We start from the raw sequence: 19,411 nt of genomic DNA on the forward strand, positions 1-19,411 counted from the left end.
TTTTAGGCAATTATGATGGTCATTGGGAAGACTGGGTTCATAGATTCATGGACCATCCAGGTCGCTTTCCAGTTTGCTCTTTGAGAATCCTTGAATATCAGCACTCTTATTATCTATTGTTACCAAACCAAACTTGGGTCTGCTCTCCTGCACGCAGTAAAGCCAATCTACTGACACCGGGTTGTGATGAAGGAAAGTGCAGCGTTTATTGCAGACGCCAAGCAAGGAGTCCGGGGCAGCCAGTGCTCAAAATCCGAACTCCTCAGTGTGTTTCAGCAAAGCATCTTTAAAGTCAAGGCGAGGGAGTGGGTCACAGGGTATGTGATCAGCTCATGCGCAATTCTCTGATTGGTTGGCGGTGAGGTAACTGGATGGTGTCACGGGGGTTAACATTATCGATCTTTAGTGCCAGTAGGTCTGGGGGCTACGTGCTCATGGTTGTCAAGTAATTAATTTCTTCCATTTGGTGGTGATTTTAGCATCTGTAAAACAACTCAGGAAATGTGCATCAGATACTGTTATGCAAGTATTTCCGAGAGGAGCTACAGCAGAGGATATGGTAGAGGGGTCCATCCCCAGAAACGCTCGTAGGGTCCTGCTTGGTTACATTATCTCTTCCTTGGACATATCATTTCCTGGGAGCCTCTTTCCTTCCAGAGCCTCTAATTGTGAAAGCAATTCTTTGTAATAGTTAATAGCCTGTGTCCTTCTATTTTCTATTTGTTAGTCCTAGATTTATATTCACTCAGTAGTAGATTTTTTTAAATTTTGTTACATATTCTATTACTTCTATTAGTTTTTCTGTAAAAAAAATGAAACTGACATTCTTTGTCAACATCCATTCCATGAGTAAAAGATAAGCTGTTCACCGTCTTCAACATTCAGGTGAGAAAGTTTATCCAAAGTGACCTAAAGAGAAGCATTCATTTCCAAGAGGTAACAGACTCTTAAGGAAGTTCACGAATTTATTGTCTTCCTTATGCCTTTGCCTTTGTTTTGCTGAGTCTTGTAGGAATTAATAACAACCTTTCTCCTGTTCATTTTAATAACGGCTGAGTTGGTAGGAAATACAGGCATGAACATTGCTGGTGACCCTCCAGAGATGAGTTACTCGGGGTGACTCGACACAGAGTCACAAGGTCTCACTTTCAATTCTTGCTTTCTCGCTACTTAGAGCAGGCAGGCTGCAAAAGGTGAAGTGGCCCTCTCTTCATTTATGTGATCAAAAATGAGAAAAATGGATGTGTGTTGCAAATAGGTGCATTGCTAGTCTAATACAATGTTTAAAACTAATTTCTTTCCTCCAAGTGAATAATTGAATTCATTGCAGTCCTCGGCAAAAATTCAGATATACACGATGCTACTTTATTTCACAGAGTAAAGGTTCTCAAAAAGATAAACATTGATGACACCACATTTTAATGTTATAAATGTTTGGTGTGATTTCACATAGAATTTCAGCATTTAGCTCAGTAATTTGTATATTGAATGAACAAAAACAATAAATGAAGGCACTGAGATATATATATACACACACACACATGAAACATATAAGAAAAAACTTGAAAGGCTAGCAGAAGTGGCAATTTATATCTTTTTTTTTTTTCTATCTTTGAAAGACATGCAGGCTTTTTTCTAATTGTTCTGAATTGGGAGATAATCTTTCCAGGAATGAAATGACAGTGTCATCAATAATACTGATTGTCTTGACTGTTAAATTATCTTACATGACCAAAACCAAGTGGGTTGATTCATTACCTTCTAATTTGGCTAACCAAGTAACTCTGATTTTTGGAAAGAATATGTATTCTGTAGACAAATGATGTAACAAGTAGTACATTTAGAAAGGAAAAAAACCAGAATTTTTTCGCTTATAAAAACGTCTTAAAGTAGATTTGAATCACGCAGGAATTTTCCAACCTCAGAAAGCTTCAGGCAAAGGTACATAGAAGTACAAATCTCCTTCAGAGGTAAAAGTCAATGTCTACATATTACAAAGCTCTTTATACTGTGCTACATTTATCTTTTCTTTGGTAATTTCCAAGATTGTTAAATGCCCAGTCACAGCAAAGTGCAAAATACTGAGTGAGAAGGAATAGCGATTAGATCAAGTTTATCTACTTCTAATTTAAGAGCAATATGTGTTCAGGATTACAGTTATTTTGAACTATAACCCTTCTCTAATGAACTTATATCTGTTTGGCAATATGCGAAAAAGAAAAACACCCTCTCTCCTTTTTTTTTTAGACATCTTCATTAGAGTATAATTGCTTTAAAATGGTGTGTTAGTTTCTGCTGTATAACAAAGTGAATCAGGTATATGTGTACATATATCCCCATATCCCCTCCCTCTTGTACCTCCCTCCCACCCTCCCTGTCCCACCCCTCTAGGTGGTCACAAACCACCGAGTTGATCTCCCTGTGTGAAGCAGCTATGTGGCTGCTTCCCACTAGCTATCTGTTTTACATTTGCTAGTGTATATATGTCAATGCTATTCTCTCACTTCATCCCAGCTTACCCTCCCCTCCCCGTGTCCTCAAGTCATTCTCTACGTCTGTGTCTTTATTCCTGTCCTGCCCTTGGGTGCATTAGAACCTTTTTTTTTTTTTTTAGATTCCATATATACGTGTTAGCATATGGTGTTTGTTTTTATCTTTCTGACTTACTTCACTCTGTATGACAGTCTCTAGGTCCATCTACCTCACTACAAATAACCCAATTTCGTTTCTTTTTATGGCTGAGTAATATTCCATTGCATATATGCGCCATTTCTTCTTTATCCATTCATCTGTCGATGGACACTTAGCTTGCTTCCATGTCCTGGCTATTGTAAATAGAGCTGCAGTGAACATTGTGGTATGTGACTCTATTTTTTCTTTCTTTTGCTTCACGAAATGTTTAATACAAAATGGCAGCAGCCACTGTGCAGTTGTAACAAAATTAGCTGTAGGATGTCCAGAGAAATGTATGCAGGCAGCCTTGGCTGGAGTTGAGCCAGCCAACCCAGGCCTGCTGCCCAGTCAGCTGTGGGCTGTCACATGGCCAGGACTGGACGGTGGCGGTGGCAGCATTGTGCTGGAGGCATTGAGCCCCGTCCTTCACGAGCACGCTGACCTCTGCCCCACCATGGACTCTGGGTGGCACAGGTGTTCTGAGATGCCTATTCCCAGACCTCTACCCCAGTGGTAGGATTTCAGCTTAAAGAATGAGGGTTGGAGGGGCTGCTGCAGGGGGGGGTGTGACTCTTTTTGAATTATGGTTTTCTCAGGATATGTGCCCAGTACTGGGATTGCTGGGTCGTATGGTAGTTCTATTTTTAGTTTTTTAAGGAACCTCCATACTGTTCTCCATAGTGGCTGTATCAATTTACATTCCCACCAACAGTGCAAGAGGGTTCCCTTTTCTCTACATCCTCTCCAACATTTATTGTTTGTAGATTTTTTGATGATGGCCATTCTGACCAGTGTGAGGTGATACCTCATTGTAGTTTTGATTTGCATTTCTCTAATGATTAGTGATGTTGCACATTCTTTCATGTGTTTTTTGGCAATCTGTATAGCTTCTTTGGAGAAATGTCTATTTAGGTCTTCTGCCCATTTTTGGATGGGTTGTTTTTTTGATATTGAGCTGCATGGGCTGCTTGTAAATTTGAGAGATTAATCCTTTTTCAGTTTTTTCATTTGCAAATATTTTCTCCTATTCTGAGGGTTGTCCTTTTGTCTTGTTTATGTTTTCCTTTGCTATGCAAAACTTTGAAGTTTCATTAGGCCCCATTTGTTTATTTTTGTTTTTATTTCCAGTTCTCTAGGAGGTGGGTCAAAAAAAGATCTTGCTGTGATTTATGTCATAGAGTGTTCTGCCTATGTTTTCCTCTAAGAGTTTTATAGTGTCTGCCCTTACATTTAGGTCTTTAATCCATTTGAAGTTTAGTTTTGTGTATGGTGTTAGGAAGTGATCTTATTTCATTCTCGTACATGTAGCTGTCCAGTTTTCCCAGCACCACTTATTGAAGAGGCTGTCTTTTCTCCATTGTATATTCTTGTCTCCTGTATCAAAAGTAAGGTGACCACATGTGTGTGGGTTTATCTCTGGGCTTTCTATCCTGTTCCATTGATCTATATTTCTGTTTTTGTGCCAGTACCATACTGTCTTCATTACTGTAGCTTTGTAGTGTAGTCTGAAGACAGGCTAATTCTTCCAGCTCTGTTTTTCTTTCTCAAGTTTGCTTTGGCTATTCAGGGTCTTTTGTGTTTCCATCCAAATTGTGAATTTTTTTGTTCTAGTTCTGTGAAAAATGCCGTTGGTGGTTTCATAGGGATTGCATTGAATCTGTAGATTGCTTTGGGTAGTAGGGTCATTTTCACAGTGTTGATTCTTCCAATCCAAGAACATGGTATATCTCTCCATCTGTTTGAATCATCTTTAATTTCTTTCATCAGTGTCTTATAGTTTTCTGCATATAGGTCTTTTGTCTCCTTAGGTAGGTTTATTCCTAGGCATTTTATTCCTTTGGTTGCAATGGTAAATGGGAGTGTTTCCTTAATTTCTCTTTCAGATTTTTCATCATTAGTGTATAGGAATGCCAGAGATTTCTGTGCATTTATTTTGTATCCTGCTGCTTTACCAAATTCATTGATTAGCTCTAGTAGTTTTCTGGTAGCATCTTTAAGATTCTGTATGTCTAGTATCATGTCATCTGCAAACAATGACAACTTTACTTCTTTTTTTCCAATTTGGATTCCTTTTGTTTCTTTTTCTTCTCTGACTGCTGCGGCTAAAACTTCCAAAACTATGTTGAATAAGAGTGGTGAGAGTGGGCAACCTTGTCTTGTTCCTGATCTTAGAGGAAATGGTTTCAGTTTTTCACCATTGAGAACGATGTTGGCTGTGGGTTTGTCATGTATGGCCTTTATTATGTTGAGACAAGTTCCCTCTATGCCTACTTTCTGGAGGGTTTATATCATAAATGGGTGTTGAATTTTGTCAAAAGTTTTTTTTTTTTCTGCATCTATTGAGATGATCATGTGGTTTTTCTCCTTCAGTTTGTTAATATGGTGTAGCACATTGTTTGATTTGCATATACTGAAGAATCTTGATCACACTGTATGATCCTTTTAATGTGCTGCTGGATTCTGTTTGCTAGTATTTTGTTGAGGATTTTTGCCTCTCTGTTCATCAGTGATATTGGTCAGTAGTTTTCTTTCTTTGTGACGTCTTTGCCTGCTTTTGGTTTCAGGGTGATGGTGGCCTCGTAGAATGAGTTTGGGAGTGTTCCTCCCTCTGCTATATTTTGAAAGAGTTTAAGAAAGATAGGTGTTAGCTCTTCTCTAAATGTTTGATAGAATTCGCCTGTGAAGCCATCTGGTCCTGGGCTTTTGTTTGTTGGAAGACTTTAACCACAGTCTCAATTTCAGTGTTTGTGATTGGTCTGTTTATATTTTCTATTTCTTCCTGATTCAGTCTCAGAAGGTTGTGCTTTTCTAAGAATTTGTCCATTTCTTCCACGTTGTCCATTTTATTGGCATTAGAGTTACTGGTAGTAATCTCTCATGATCCTTTGTGTTTCTGCAGTGTCAGTTGTTACTTCTCCATTTTCATTTCTCATTCTGTTGATTTGAGTCTTCTCCCTTTTTTTTCTTGATGAGTCTGGCTAATGGTTTATCAATTTTGTTTATCTTCTCAGAGAACCAGCTTTTAGTTTTATTGGTCTTTGCTATTGTTTCTTTCATTTCTTTTTCATTTATTTCTGATGTGATCTTTATGATTTCTTTCCTTCTGCTAACTTTCGGGGGTTTTTTGTTCTTCTTTCTAATTGCTTTAGCTGTAAGGTTAGGTTGTTTGTGTGAGATTTTTCTTGTTTCTTGAGGTAGGACTGTATTGCTATAAACTTCCCTCCTAGCACTGCTTTTGCTGAATGCCATAGGTTTTGGGTTGTCATGTTTTCATTGTCATTTGTTTCTAGGTATTTTTTATTTCCTCTTTGATTTCTTCAGTGATCTCTTGGTTTTTATTAGTGTGTTGTTTAACCTCCATGTAGTTGTATTTTTTACAGTTTTTAACCTGTAATTGATATCTAGTCTCATAGCGTTGTTGTTGGAAAGATACTTGATACGATTTCAATTTTCTTAAATTTACAGTGCTTGATTTGTGACCTAAGATATGATCTATCCTGGAGAATGTTCCATAAGCACTTGAGAAGAAAGTGTATTCTGTTATTTCTGGATGCATTGTCCTGCAAATATCAGAGAAGTCCATCTTGTTTAATGTATCATTTACAGCTTGTATTTCCTTATTTATTTTCATTTTGCATGATCTGTCCATTGGTGAAAGTGGGGAGTTAAATTCCCCTACTATGATTGTGTTACTTTCGATTTCCCCTTTTATGGCTGTTAGCATTTGCCTATGTATTGAGGTGCTCCTATGTTGGGTGCATAAATATTTACAATTATATCTTCTTCTTGGATTTATCCCTTGATCATTGTGTAGTGTCCTTCTTTGTCTCTTGTAATATTCTTTATTTTAAGGCTATGTTGTCTGATATGAGAATTGCTACTCAGGCTTTCTTTTGATTTCCATTTGCATGTAATATCTTTTTCCATCCCCTCACTTTCAGTCTGTATGTGTCCCTAGGTCTGAAGTGGGTCTCTTATAGACAGCATATATACAGGTCTTGGTTTTGTATCCATTCAGCCAGTCTGTCTTTTGGTTGGAGCATTTAATCCATTTACATTCAAGGTAATTATCGATATGTATGTTCCTATTACCATTTTCTTAATTGTTTTGGGTTTGTTTTGGTAGGTCTTTTCCTTCTCTTGTGTTTCCTGCCTAGAGAAATTCCTTTAGCATCTGTTGTAAAGCTGGTTCGCTGGTGTGAATTCTGTTAGCTTTTGCTTGTCTGTAAAGGTTTTAATTTCTCCATTGAATCTGAATGAGATCCTTGCTGGGTAGAGTAATCTTGGTTGTAGGTTTTTCCCTTTCATCAGTTTAAATATGTCCTGCCACTCCCTTCTGGCTTGCAGAGTTTCTGCTGAAAGATCAGCCGTTAACCTTATGGGGATTCCCTTGTGTGTTGTTTTTCTCTTGCTGTTTTCAATATTTTTTCTTTGTATTTAATTTTTGACAGTTTGATTAATATGTGTCTTGGCATGTTTCTCCTTGGATTTATCCTGTATGGGACTCTGTGTGCTTCCTGGACTTGATTGACTATTTCCTTCCCATATTAGGGAAATTTTCAACTATATAATCTCTTCAAATATTTTCTCAGTCCTTTTCTTTTCTTCTTCTGGGACCCCTGTAAGTCGAATGTTGGTGCATTTAATGTTGTCCCAGAGGTCTCTGAGACTGTCCTCAATTCTTTTCATTCTTTTTTCTGCCCTGTGGTACTTATTTCCCCTATTTTATCTTCCAGATCACTTATCCATTCTTCTGCCTCAGTTATTCTGCTATTGATTCCTTCTAGAGAATTTTAGATTTCATTTATTGTGTTGTTCATCATTGTTTGATTGCTCTTTAATTTTTCTAGGCCCTTGTGAAATGTTTCTTGTATTTCCTCCATTCTATTTCCAAGATTTTGGATCATCTTTACTATCATTACTCTGAATTCTTTTTCAGGTAGACTGCCTATCTCCTCTTCATTTGTTAGGTCTGGTGGGTTTTTGCCTTGCTCTTTCATCTGCTGTGTGTCTCTGTCTTCTCATTTGCTTAACTTACTGTGTTTGGGGTCTCCTATTTGCAGGCTGCATGTTCGTAGTTCCCGTTGTTTTGGTGTCTGCCCCCAGTGGCTAAGGTTGGTTCAGTGGGTTGTGTAGGCTTCCTGGTGGAGGGGACTGGTGCCTGTGTTCTGGTGGATAAGGTTGGATCTTGACTTTCTGGTGGGCAGAACTGCCTCCGGTGGTGTGTTTTTGGTTGCCTGTGACCTTATTATGATTTTAGGCAGCCTCTCTGCTAATGGGTGGGGCTGTGTTCCTGTCTTGCTAGTTGTTTGGCATGGGGTGTCCAGCACTGCAGCTTGCTGGTCATTGAGTGGAACTGGATCTTAGCGTTGAGATAGAGATCTCTGGGAGAGCTTTTGCTGTTTGATATTACATGGAGCTTGGAGGACTGTGGTGGATCAATGTCCTGAACTCAGCTCTCCCCCATCAGAGGCACAGGCCTGACACCTGGCTGAAGCACAAAGACTCTGTCCACCACATGGCTTAGAAGAAAAGGGAGAAAGAGAGAGAGAGAGAGGAGGGAGGGTGGGAGGGAGGGAGGAAGGAAGGAAGGAAGAGAGAAAATAAAGTTATTAAAATAAAAAGACAAGATTATTAAAAATAATTAAAAAGTAATTTAAAAAAGAAAGGAAAGAAGAGAGCAACGAAACCAAAAAAACAAGTCCACCAATGATAACAAGCACTATAAAGTATACAAAAAAAAAAAAAACCAGACAGACAGAACCCTAGGACAAATGGTAAAAGCAAAGCTATACAGACAAAATCACACAAAGAAGCATACACACTCACAAAAAAAGCAAAAGGAAAAAATAAATATATATATAAAATAAAGGAAGAGAGCCACGAAATTAATAACCAAATGTACCAATGATATTAAACTCTAAATACTAAAGATAAACATAAAGCCAGAAACATATTAGATGCAGAAACCAAACCCCAAGTCTACAGTTGCTCCCAAAGTCCACCTCCTCAATATGGGATGATTCGTTGTCTGTTTAGGTATTCCACAGATGCAGGTACATCAAGTTGATTGTGGAGATTTAATCCGCTGCTCTGAAGCTGCTGGGAGAGATTTCCCTTTCTCTTCTTTGTTCTCACAGCTCCCGGGGCTCAGCTTTGGATTGGGCCCCGCCTCTGCGTGTAGGTCGCCTGAGGGCGTCTGTTCTTCGCTCAGACAGGACGGGGTTAAAGGAGCCACCGATTCGGGGGCTCTGGCTCACTCAGGCCGCGGGGGAGGGAGGGGCGCGGAGTGCGGGGCGGGCCTGCGTCGGCAGAGGCGGCGTGACGTTGCACCAGCGTGAGGCGCTGGCCGGCGTGACGTTGCAGCAGCGTGAGGCCTGCCGTGCGTTCTCCCGGGGAAGTTGTTCCTGGATCCCGGGACCCTGGCAGTGGTGGGCTGCACAGGCTCCCCGGAAGGGGGGTGTGGATAGTGACCTGTGCTCGCATACAGGCTTCTTGGTGGCGGCAGCAGCAGCGTCTCAAGCCCGTCTCTGGGGTCCGCGCTTTTAGCTGCGGCTCGCGCCCATCTCTGGAGCTCCTTTAAGCAGCGCTCTTAATCCCTTCCAGGTACGTGGGGACTTTCTTGCCTTTGGGGAGGTCTGAGGTCTTCTGCCAGCGTTCAGTAGGTGTTCTGTAGGAGTTGTTCCACGTGTAGATGTATTTCTGATGTATTTGTGGGGAGGAAGGTTATCTCCGCGTCTTACTCCTCCGCCATCTTGAAGGTCTCCTCCTCTTTCTTCTTTCTGTCACATAAGTTCCTTTTTAAACCTATATATTCATATATTTATGCAAACAGGAAATGCACACTGTGTACATATGCTGATGAATATTGGGTACAGTGCTTGTTGCTACCAAATCATGATATGTCTCTGAGAATGTATTTATAGCTTGAGCATTTCCTCCATTCTTTTCTTTTTTCCCCCTCCATTCTTAATCACCATATCTGAGTTCTCGTCTTCCTTGTAACTGTTGCAGAGTAGTTATACATTCATTTCACATCTTCTGCACCCATCCTCAGACATAGGTAAATTTAAATACAGCGTTTAATTCAGTTCAGAAATTAAAATGGCTCTGGAGCAGCCCCAGGGAGTTGCCTTCCGTTCATAGGCCTCTGAGCGTCTCAAACTCAGCACCATGACCTTCCTCCCGCCTCTGTTCCAGAGGACTCTTGGTTCCCCTCCACTCGCTTGCATGTTTTTGCAGACTGAAGATGCCATAATCCCGGAGTCCTGGGTTTGGGTAGCTTCTTGGAGATGGCCTTTACTTTAGACATTAGACTAAAACCTTTCCTCTTTCCTTCATGGTTATCTAATAAATAATAATCAAAACCTCCCTCTTTTCTGCCGAAGTTGCACCACTTTGTTCTTGTTTGGCCCTCTGAGCCTCACCTTAACAAATTCTGGTGTCTTTATTTTAGGGATTTTGGGGTTCAGGCTAGCTCACAGCTCTCCGAGGGTGTTAACTAAGGTGTTTTGCCACACTCTCAGCCAGTACCAAGGGAAAAAATTAAGGAGGAGGAAAGAAAGAAAAAATAATAACTAGAATGGAATAGAAGTCATATACACTGTCAAAATGTCCCATGGTTGAGAAGTCGTGGTTCCATTCAGCACTTGAAAGCCTCAAAATCCTACCAGGTAGAGCTGGAAAGACCTAGAGAGCTCACCTCACCCAGTGGCTCTCAGTCTGGCCTGCACATTAGATTCACCTGGGAAATTAAAAAAAAAAAAATGTTGCTGCCAGGGCTTCATCCAGATCCCTCTGGAAGCGATGTCTCAGCACAGGCACATCTATAAAAGCATCCTAGATGATTCTCATGCACAGTGAGGGCTGAGAATCACTGATTTCCAGCTCAATCTTGGGTGAACAAATTGACCCCCAGAAGACACATGTGTCATAAGAATCACAGTTCGGGTAGCAGCCCACTTGGTGGTACGTCTGTGATCTGGACTCAGTAGAATGGACCCTGGGGTGAACGACGGGTACAAATGATTTCCTCTTGGCTCCTGAAACCGTTTGGGACAGGGGTTCCCAAACGTGACAACTTGATTGGAGGAAATAAAAAATACAATTGTCTTTTACAGTTTTCATCTTTGATGAAACCTCAAATTTCTCATCTAGTTGCAATTCACTTAAAAATGACAGGATAGGAAATGAAACCCAGCTAAATCCATGGTTCCCAAAGATAGTCCCTGCACCCATAGCATCAGAATCAAGTGGGAATTTGTTCGACATGCAAACCATTGGGACCCAACTTAGACATACTGAATCAGAAGCTCTGGGAGGGGGGCCCAGCCCCTAGTTTAACTGGCCCCGGCCCTCTGTGTGAGTCTGATGCAGGCTTAAGTTTGGGAACCGCTGGAGCAGAGGCTGCAGAGGAGAAAACAGACAGTTGTAATAGAGTGTGTTCATGCCCCCATGGGCTGAGCATAGTGTGCTGGGGAGGGTACGGAAAAGGATCCCAGTGCAAGTCATGCATAAGAGACAGCAAAACACAAAGCAGGTAAAGGAGATGATGATACATGTTTGTATTTGAAAATTTTCTATGTCCTTTTTAAATTATTTGACCCCTTTTTCACGTATATATATGTGTGTGTGTATATAGGTATGCATGTGTATATGTGTGTGTGTGTGTGTGTACACGCACACACTCAAAACAGATAAAATAGGAAATTGAGAAAATCAGGACACATGAAAAGAAGGGTAGAAAACTACTAAATCCACAAAAACGCATATATGGAGATTTACTACAAGTTTAATTTTCAGAGGCACAGTGGTCAAAGCAAAGAAAGAAACAGGATTCACAGAAAAGCAAATCGAGCGTTCAGATGCAACCCAGCTTTTGCTAGTAAAGAATGAGCAAAACTTCTTTCCTTATAATGAGAACATTTCAACATAGTGGATGGCATCCTTGGCTACCTGCATGTAAGCAACGTGTGCCACTTTCTTTGACAATCAAGGCTTGGCAGAAGACAGAGTTAGGGCCCTGTCAAGAAACTAGAGAGCTACCTTAAGATGAGCACTTAAAAGGAGGCTTCTCCAGCTCCAGAGCTCCCTAGATACTCAGAATTTGTGGGAAAAAGAATGTCAAAGGAGCAAATGTCCGTGTCCACTGGCAGCCTGCACTTTTTCTTGAGAAATAGCTCAAGATCAATCCTCTCTTGTGTAACCACTTCACTTTCCCATGATGGTATGTAATAACTTGCACATTGTTGCAAGGATGATTTTTAAAATGATACCATGCTTGGTTTTACTTTGTTGTGTTCCATTTACATTTTATTTTAGTCTTAAAATGTGCCATTGCAAGAGCCTGTTGGTTTTATAAGAAATACAGTGAGGTATCGTAAAATTCATGGCTTATATATTTTTGATCATTTTGCATGGTCTATACAATATATCATTTGTGAAGAAGAGAAAAGGCTGAGGTAAAATCATCTTAGATTCGCTTAGGAAGAGCCTTTGAAGAATAGGATAAAAAGAGACTATGTTTCTTCTTCCTCACCACCCCTACTCACCTTCCCCACAGTGAACCAACGTGACAAAGTGTAACCACAGGTTGAGGCCACTCAGCTAAAAGAGCATTCGTCCCAAATTCCCACCTATGAAGCCACAGCCTTCAGCATCCCTTGGGAGATATCTTAGCCCAAATTCTACTCTGTGCAGAAACAAGGCTCACAAATGAGTTTAGCTTATGTAGCTTCTTCATACCTTTGCCAGTGGTTAGTTAGCTGCAGATTAATTTTCCTGTGGTTATCACGATGATATGTTGCAGCGATAAGGCAGACGCCTTTTGTTCCCTTTGCAGCTGTTTAATTCCCTTACTTTTTGTCAGATGCCATTAAGGGATCGAGCGTGGAGATCAGCAAACCCTGCATCAGTGTGGTTCATTGATATAATGTGAATATTCCTTATGGACTGAAACATATACATTTACGTTTATAACGTGTATATGTGGGTATATATACAGTAGATATGTAATCTTCTATAATAGTTAAAGCTGTTTTAGTTAGACTCAAGTAAAATACTATTTGTATGAAATCAAACTGAAGCTACTAGCAGTTTATATTCACTATGTACTTCCTTAGAGAACATACACCTTAAGATGCTATTTGAAAATTAAAATATAACTTGAAAATAAAAAGCAGTAACATATCTCTTTCCTGCTATCTCTGCCTTATTGTTATGTCTTTGAAGCAGCTGTCTTTATGTGAAGATAGAAACTATTAAAAAATTTTAAATGTATAACTTCAACATGGGGTTTAATGAAAGGTAAAGTAGAACATTTCTTTTTCATGCACAAACTACAGAAGTGAAAAGTGCAAAATGAAAACCTCAAGCATGGTGTTGCACCATACATAATGCAAGATAAATAAAATAAAGAGGAGATGACTCTCATGATGAATTCCCAGTTTGTTTTGGTTTCTGATGATTTATAGCTGACCTATAATATGAGCAACAGTAATATTCTCCTCCAGTTTCTTGATATCAGTGCAGAATGTGTCTTTTTCTTTAATGCACGGAGAAGAGAGAAGGTAAAATTCTGGGCTTAATATTTAGAAACCTCTTGGCTGTTCTACTGCTAATTGGAAAAAAGTCTATTTCAAATAGGCTTGTTATTTGAAATAATTATTTGTCATAGGTAATTCTGTTGCTATGTGGAAAAACATCTTTCGAATATGTTTATTCATTGAAATATCTCAAATCCAAGAAAATTGCATCTATGAGAATGTGTGGAACTACTTCCTTCTGCTTTTCAAAATGACCCTCCCCATACAGTGTAACTAAGTTAAAAATTAAATTATGAACATTATCATTTCCAGGTGGTGCTTGTGGTGACACACAAATGCTCAGAGGCCCTGTAAGTCGGTTAATCTTGAGCCTCTGTCCGGAGAAGCTTTTTTCTTTATTTTATTGGAGTGGAGTTGATTTACAGTGTTGTGTTAGTTTCAGGTGTACAGCACAGTGACTCAGTTATGCATATTCTTTTTCATGGTCTTTTCCATTATGGTTTATCACAGGACACTGAACATAGTTCTCTGTGCTGTACAGGAGGACCTTGTTTTTGATCCATTCTCTGTATCATAGTTTTAATTAAAACCCTGAAGTCAATGTAGTCAGTCCTTTCCTCTCACGGCTCATCCCTGTTCCTCTTCCCAAGTTCGTGTCTACATCCCACCAACTTTACTTATTCAGTATCTCCTGTTATCTTTTTTCATTGTCACGACTATTACACTAGTGCATGTTCTTATTACTGTTGATTTTGATGATTGTAATATCCTCTTCTTTTTCTGTCTAATCTCTGAGGTTACACAGGCAGATTAATCTAATAATTTTCTTTCTTAATCCGATTCTTTATTGAGTTCCCCCTCCAACTGAATATATTGATAGTTAAAACTTTTTATGTGCATGCCTGTGTGTGTGTGTGCGTGTGTGTGTGTGTGTGTGTGTGTGTGTGTGTGTGTAAATGTTGGTGCTGGATGAAGGAAATGTATTTTAGGCTCTCCACAATCTTAATTTGTCAGCATGACATCCCAATGCAATCCTACCCAAACTTTCATGTTCCTTTCAAACTTAGCCTCATACTTGACCAGATTACCTAGTGATTCCTACTTCTAGGCATTCACTGAAAGGATCTTCTATGTCTGGAATATTCTACCAACTTCCATCTCCATCTGCCAAAAATGCTCCCCAGGCCCCAATTCCACTTCCTATAAACATCTTCCATTAGGCTGTAACCACCCTCCCCCCACCCCAATCTACACATTCTCTTTCCCCGCCTTGCACAGCATTTGATGTGGCATACGTCACACGGTGACTTGGATTCCAGCTAGTTGTGCAGGTGTCCAATGTATAAAGTGTCAAAGTATAAGCTCCTTGAAGGACAGAGACTGAGACTTACTCATCTTTGCATTTATCTCACCACCTCGTATAACCTTGCACACATGCAACAGATTATTTGGTGAGAGAATGATTACATGAATAAATAAACAAATAAAGGAATATGTGAATAAATGAATCAAAAGTGAATCAGTTCACTCAGGGTGGCTGGAGCTACTATAAGACATCAGTATTTTGCCAAGACACTCGCTTGCCTATGTAGGAGAATTTATATGCAGAATCATATTTTTAATTCATTCAGTGCATTCTTGGTTATCTGTAAATAAATTACCTTGTTTGTCAGTTATGCATGGCAACTTGAGACTTCCTTTGAAGTAGTGCTCCACCAGATAAGATTAATGAATAGACAAAAACAGAAAGAAGTCATGGTTGAGGATGAGGTTATGAGGATTCAAACACTAAGCAATCAGAAAAAGTGGTATCACAAAATCAATTTGAATTAAGAATCTCTGCCACATGCAGAAAAGTAAAAGGACTAAAAAGTTATAATGATAAGTTTTCTGATAGCTCTGTTATTATGCATGTACAAAAGCCCTATTCTGCATCTGACCAAATATATTTCTTTGCTTATATCTACACAGAAAGCAAATGAGTGTGTGTTATCTGTCTTTTTGTTTTTCCTTTTCCCTTCAACGCATGCAGCTAATAAAAACAGCCTAACAACTTTTTTTTTTAATAAATTTATTTATTTATTTTTGGCTGTGTTGGGTCTCCGTTGCTGCGCGCAGGCTTTCTCTTCGTTGCAGCCGAGTGGGGACTGTTCTTCATTGCGGTGTGCGGGCTTCTCATCTTGGTGGCGTCTTGTGTTGCGGAGCACGGGCTCTAGGCATGCGGGCTTCAGTAGTTGCAGCACATGGGCTCAGTACTTGCAGCTCACGGGCTCTATAGCACAGGCTCAGTAGTTGTGGCACACAGGCTCAGTTGCTCTGCTGCATGTGGGATGTTCCCGGACCAGGGCTCGAACCCGTGTCCCCTGCATTGGCAGGAGGATTCTTAACCACTGTGCCACCAGGGAAGCCCTGAGCCTAACAACTTTAAGAATTCCTGCTTAGAAATGTCTCTAGTTCAGTTTTGTCCATCTTACGAACACACGCAGAAAGGTCTCAAAGCTGACATAAAATGAATGTTGGTGATGTGTGAGAGTGTAGAGAGAATCATTACCTCAGGATATTTATTCAGTGTTTATTATCTATTAACTCATCTCTATGTCACCAAAATTATAAGGTAGGATCTGAAAGGTAAGCACCATTGGGGAAAATCCATTTTTCTACTCAGAAGTAGACCGTGCTCTGTCTGAACCCACCAACAGAGTGTGGATGGGAAAGCAAGGTGATGGCTAACAAAGGAGGGGTTATCCCATAGGGCACAACCCATCGTTTGATCTCTCCTGACCTGGAGGATTTGGACCATCTGAGCTGATACTAAGACTAATGAGGAAGATCTATCCTGTTGTTGGGTACACTTGGGGCTGGGACACCTGGGGCTACACATGCCAATACACGGGAAGAAATCTCACGTACTCCATGCGCCCACGGAGACGTCTCAGAAAGCCCTCCAAGAGGACCTAGGCTACTATGAGATTGAATCACTAGGCTAGCCACTAATAGGGGAGTTCTTATGACAACCTTTGATCCCAATCAGGGTTTAAACTCCTGGGATCAATAGGTTCAAGCCGTCACCAGAGGTGATAGGGCTGCAGGGGGAGCAATTCAGATAGCATCTTACCAAGCCACTGCAGCTCACCTAACCCAAGTACCTGTGAACTCAAATAAGCCTTGGCTTCCTCTGCTTCCATCATTGGCACAAGTGATCACTATGTTCTCCACTGTTTTCCCTCGTGTGGTATCCGATGGGAAGAAGACACAGCTGATGAGCTGTGACTTTGGATTTGCTCCAGGGCCCAGTGAGGAACCAGGGACATTGCTATGTTTCTGCCTTTGTTGTTGATCCTTCCCTGCAGCTCTGTGCAGATGGTCTGAGGTTTTGACCAAGTCAGTGGTGACAAATTAGGGCATGAAATCAAACTCAGGAAGTTGTGGTATATACCAGGTTTTTCGAGTTGAAAATATTCCTCTGAGAAAACAAAACACTTTAAAAAGTCACTTGTGTGTAAAGAGCTGTCACTCATCTGTAGAAAAAGATTGTAGATTCAGAATGACCCATCTTACGATTATAAAAATTGTATCAGCTCTCTACAAAATATTTTTATTCCTATGTCATAATTGTACCTTTAATAGAAGTTTTTAGAATATTTTAAATCTCAGGCTGAATGGTAGCTCATAATACTTATCTTCATCTCTGTAGGGAAATCTTAGAAACCTGATTTGCAAGGCCTTTTTCTTTTAATTCTAAAGATATATTCTGGCTCCATATCAATAAGAGTTGCTGGAAACAGCTGCCGTTAAGACTAATATTAAATACTGCCTATCTTCTTCTCTGTTTATTAAATAAGAGTTACTTCTCCTTTCTACAGCAGATCGGTTTGCTTGACTTCCTCTGATGCTCAGAGAGGGTGTAAAACTGGTACACCTCAGTTTAGTTCCTCAAATGCAAATAAAGAGTGCATGGTACTTGTAAGGGTCATACATCTCTCACTTTCATTATAAGTGAGTTTTCCCGAAACATAAACAAAACACTGGTAGTTGGTAACATCTTCTGAGAATTGATAAATCATCTCACTAACCTCGGCTATCTCTTTTGGTCTGTACATGCTTAAACGATAGTTTAAAGTATAGCATTCCCAATCCTTTTGCGGTCTGGGAATCAGCCATCTTCACCTTGACTTTTTAACACTCTCATCACTTAAATTACTCTTAATATCCTGCTATTCTTTCCATACAAAGAAGATCCTGACCCTCAAAATTAATAAACAAGAATTTATTTAGCTCATAATAGCAGAACTTGCATAGATGAAACAACAGACAGCAAAGACCGGATCTGTATCTGTGCTAAGAACAGTGACACCTCAAACGCTGTAGGGAAAGAAGATCTAGAGTCTATTTCATGAAGGATGTGAGTCTTAGGGCAGCTTAAATTTAAATGAAGTGTGATCAAGAAATAGGGTCTCGGGCTTCCCTGGTGGCGCAGTGGTTGAGAGTCTGCCTGCCGATGCAGGGGACATGGGTTCGTGCCCTGGTCCGGGAGGATCCCACATGCCACAGAGCGGCTGGGCCCGTGAGCCATGGCCGCTGAGCCTGCGCATCCGGAGCCTGTGGTCCGCAATGGGAGAGACCACAACAATGAGAGGCCCGCGTACCACAAAAAAAAAAAAAAAAAAAAAAAAAAGAAAGAAATAGGGTCTCAGGGGTTTGGGATCATATTTGAGAAAATTCCCAGAAGCACAGTCACAGAACGCAGTAGGCTGAGGAAATAAACATCTGAGCATTAATTTTAAAAAAACAGTATTTAACAGTTGACACTTAATTAACTTAATTCTTATAAACAATCCTATGAAGTAGACACTGCTATTTTCCTATTTTATTGGTGAGGAACTTGAAAATACCAGAGATTAAGTGAGGTAACAGAACTGTACCGGCAGAACTAGGGTTCTAATGGTGATTGTACTATTAAAAAGCACACCAGTGTTTCCCAACACTTTCTGCATCATGACATGCGCAGAACATGATAACATTTGTGAGTTAACTGGGATTAATGGACAACACACCCAGACCCTTAAAATGCCCTCTAGATGGAGAGGAATCAAGATCTTGGCACAGTGGTAAGTTATTTGTGGCAAAACTCATAGCTTCTCAGCTGGTAAATTCTGTAGCATGCTGCTATGCCTGTGTGTTAGGGATTAAGAGGAAATACAGCAGGATGGGTAAGGTAAATCCAAATTATGGAAGGTCAGCTGAAAACCAGGTGAAGTAATTTGGATTTTATTTGATTGATGATAGGGTTCTTGAAGAATGGCAGTATTTTAAGAGGATCTGAATAACTGTATGTTTAAAGAATGATTTGGAAGGAGCAAAGGCTTTAAGACAGTTTGTGTATCTGATGACAATTCAAAACTACCAGAGCAATGGCAGTGAGGATGAAAAGAGGAAAATAATTTAAAAAAACCAAAACACTAAGGGAGAAAAATTTTTGGCATATTGATCATTTAAATTTAGAGTACGAAGTACCTGAAAGGCTCAAAACAAAGGCAAGCAATAGCACAGGATGTTGATGTTGATGGAATGGCCTCTTTGGGAAGAGAGGCTATTTTGGAGATGGTGAGATGCAGGAACCAGTAAGAACCGGCTGAGGTTTCTTGCTGTTGGAGGGGCAACGGTTGATTTTGGAGATGAATATTTTAAAATCACAAGTCTAGGAGCAATGCTTGAACTTGTGGTCCAGGATGGCCTCCCTGGAGCAGTCAGCGTAGAATGGAAAAATCAAAGGGTTAAGTACAAAACTCCCAGGATAAGCAGAGGGGAAATGCTGACAAAGAAATTTCAGGGGGTGGAGCAGGGAGATCAGTCTGTTGGAAAGGAAGGAAAACAGACTCGCAACTCTAGAAATTTTAGGTCATGTAGTTTAAGTACATGAATTCCTTGCTTGAATTCCTTTACACTATGCCTGCCATGTAATCACACAACTTAATGTTTGTTGCTTGAGTACCTTCCATGGTGGGAAATCCACAGGCTCCTGGGCAAGCTCAGTTCATCTTTGGAAAGTTCTGTATATATCAATGTATATATTCTTTAACTTGTACTCCCTGGATCCAGTTATGGTTCAGAATAAGACCAGCTGCCCATTCACACAATAGCCTGTCATATATCTAAAGACAATTGGCATGTAATGACCCTTCCTTGCTTTTTTT

The 19,411-nt window shown here is 40.2% G+C and overlaps 1 protein-coding gene across 2 annotated transcripts in view; it reads left to right on the forward strand.

The window, feature by feature from the left end:
* MARCHF1 (membrane associated ring-CH-type finger 1) overlaps positions 1-19,411 on the forward strand; it is an 853,225-nt gene that overhangs the window by 772,994 nt on the left and 60,820 nt on the right. The gene's annotated exons all lie outside the window — the stretch shown is intronic.

This window comes from Tursiops truncatus, chromosome 5 (genome assembly GCF_011762595.2).
Source record: "Tursiops truncatus isolate mTurTru1 chromosome 5, mTurTru1.mat.Y, whole genome shotgun sequence".
Lineage (NCBI taxonomy): Eukaryota > Metazoa > Chordata > Mammalia > Artiodactyla > Delphinidae > Tursiops > Tursiops truncatus.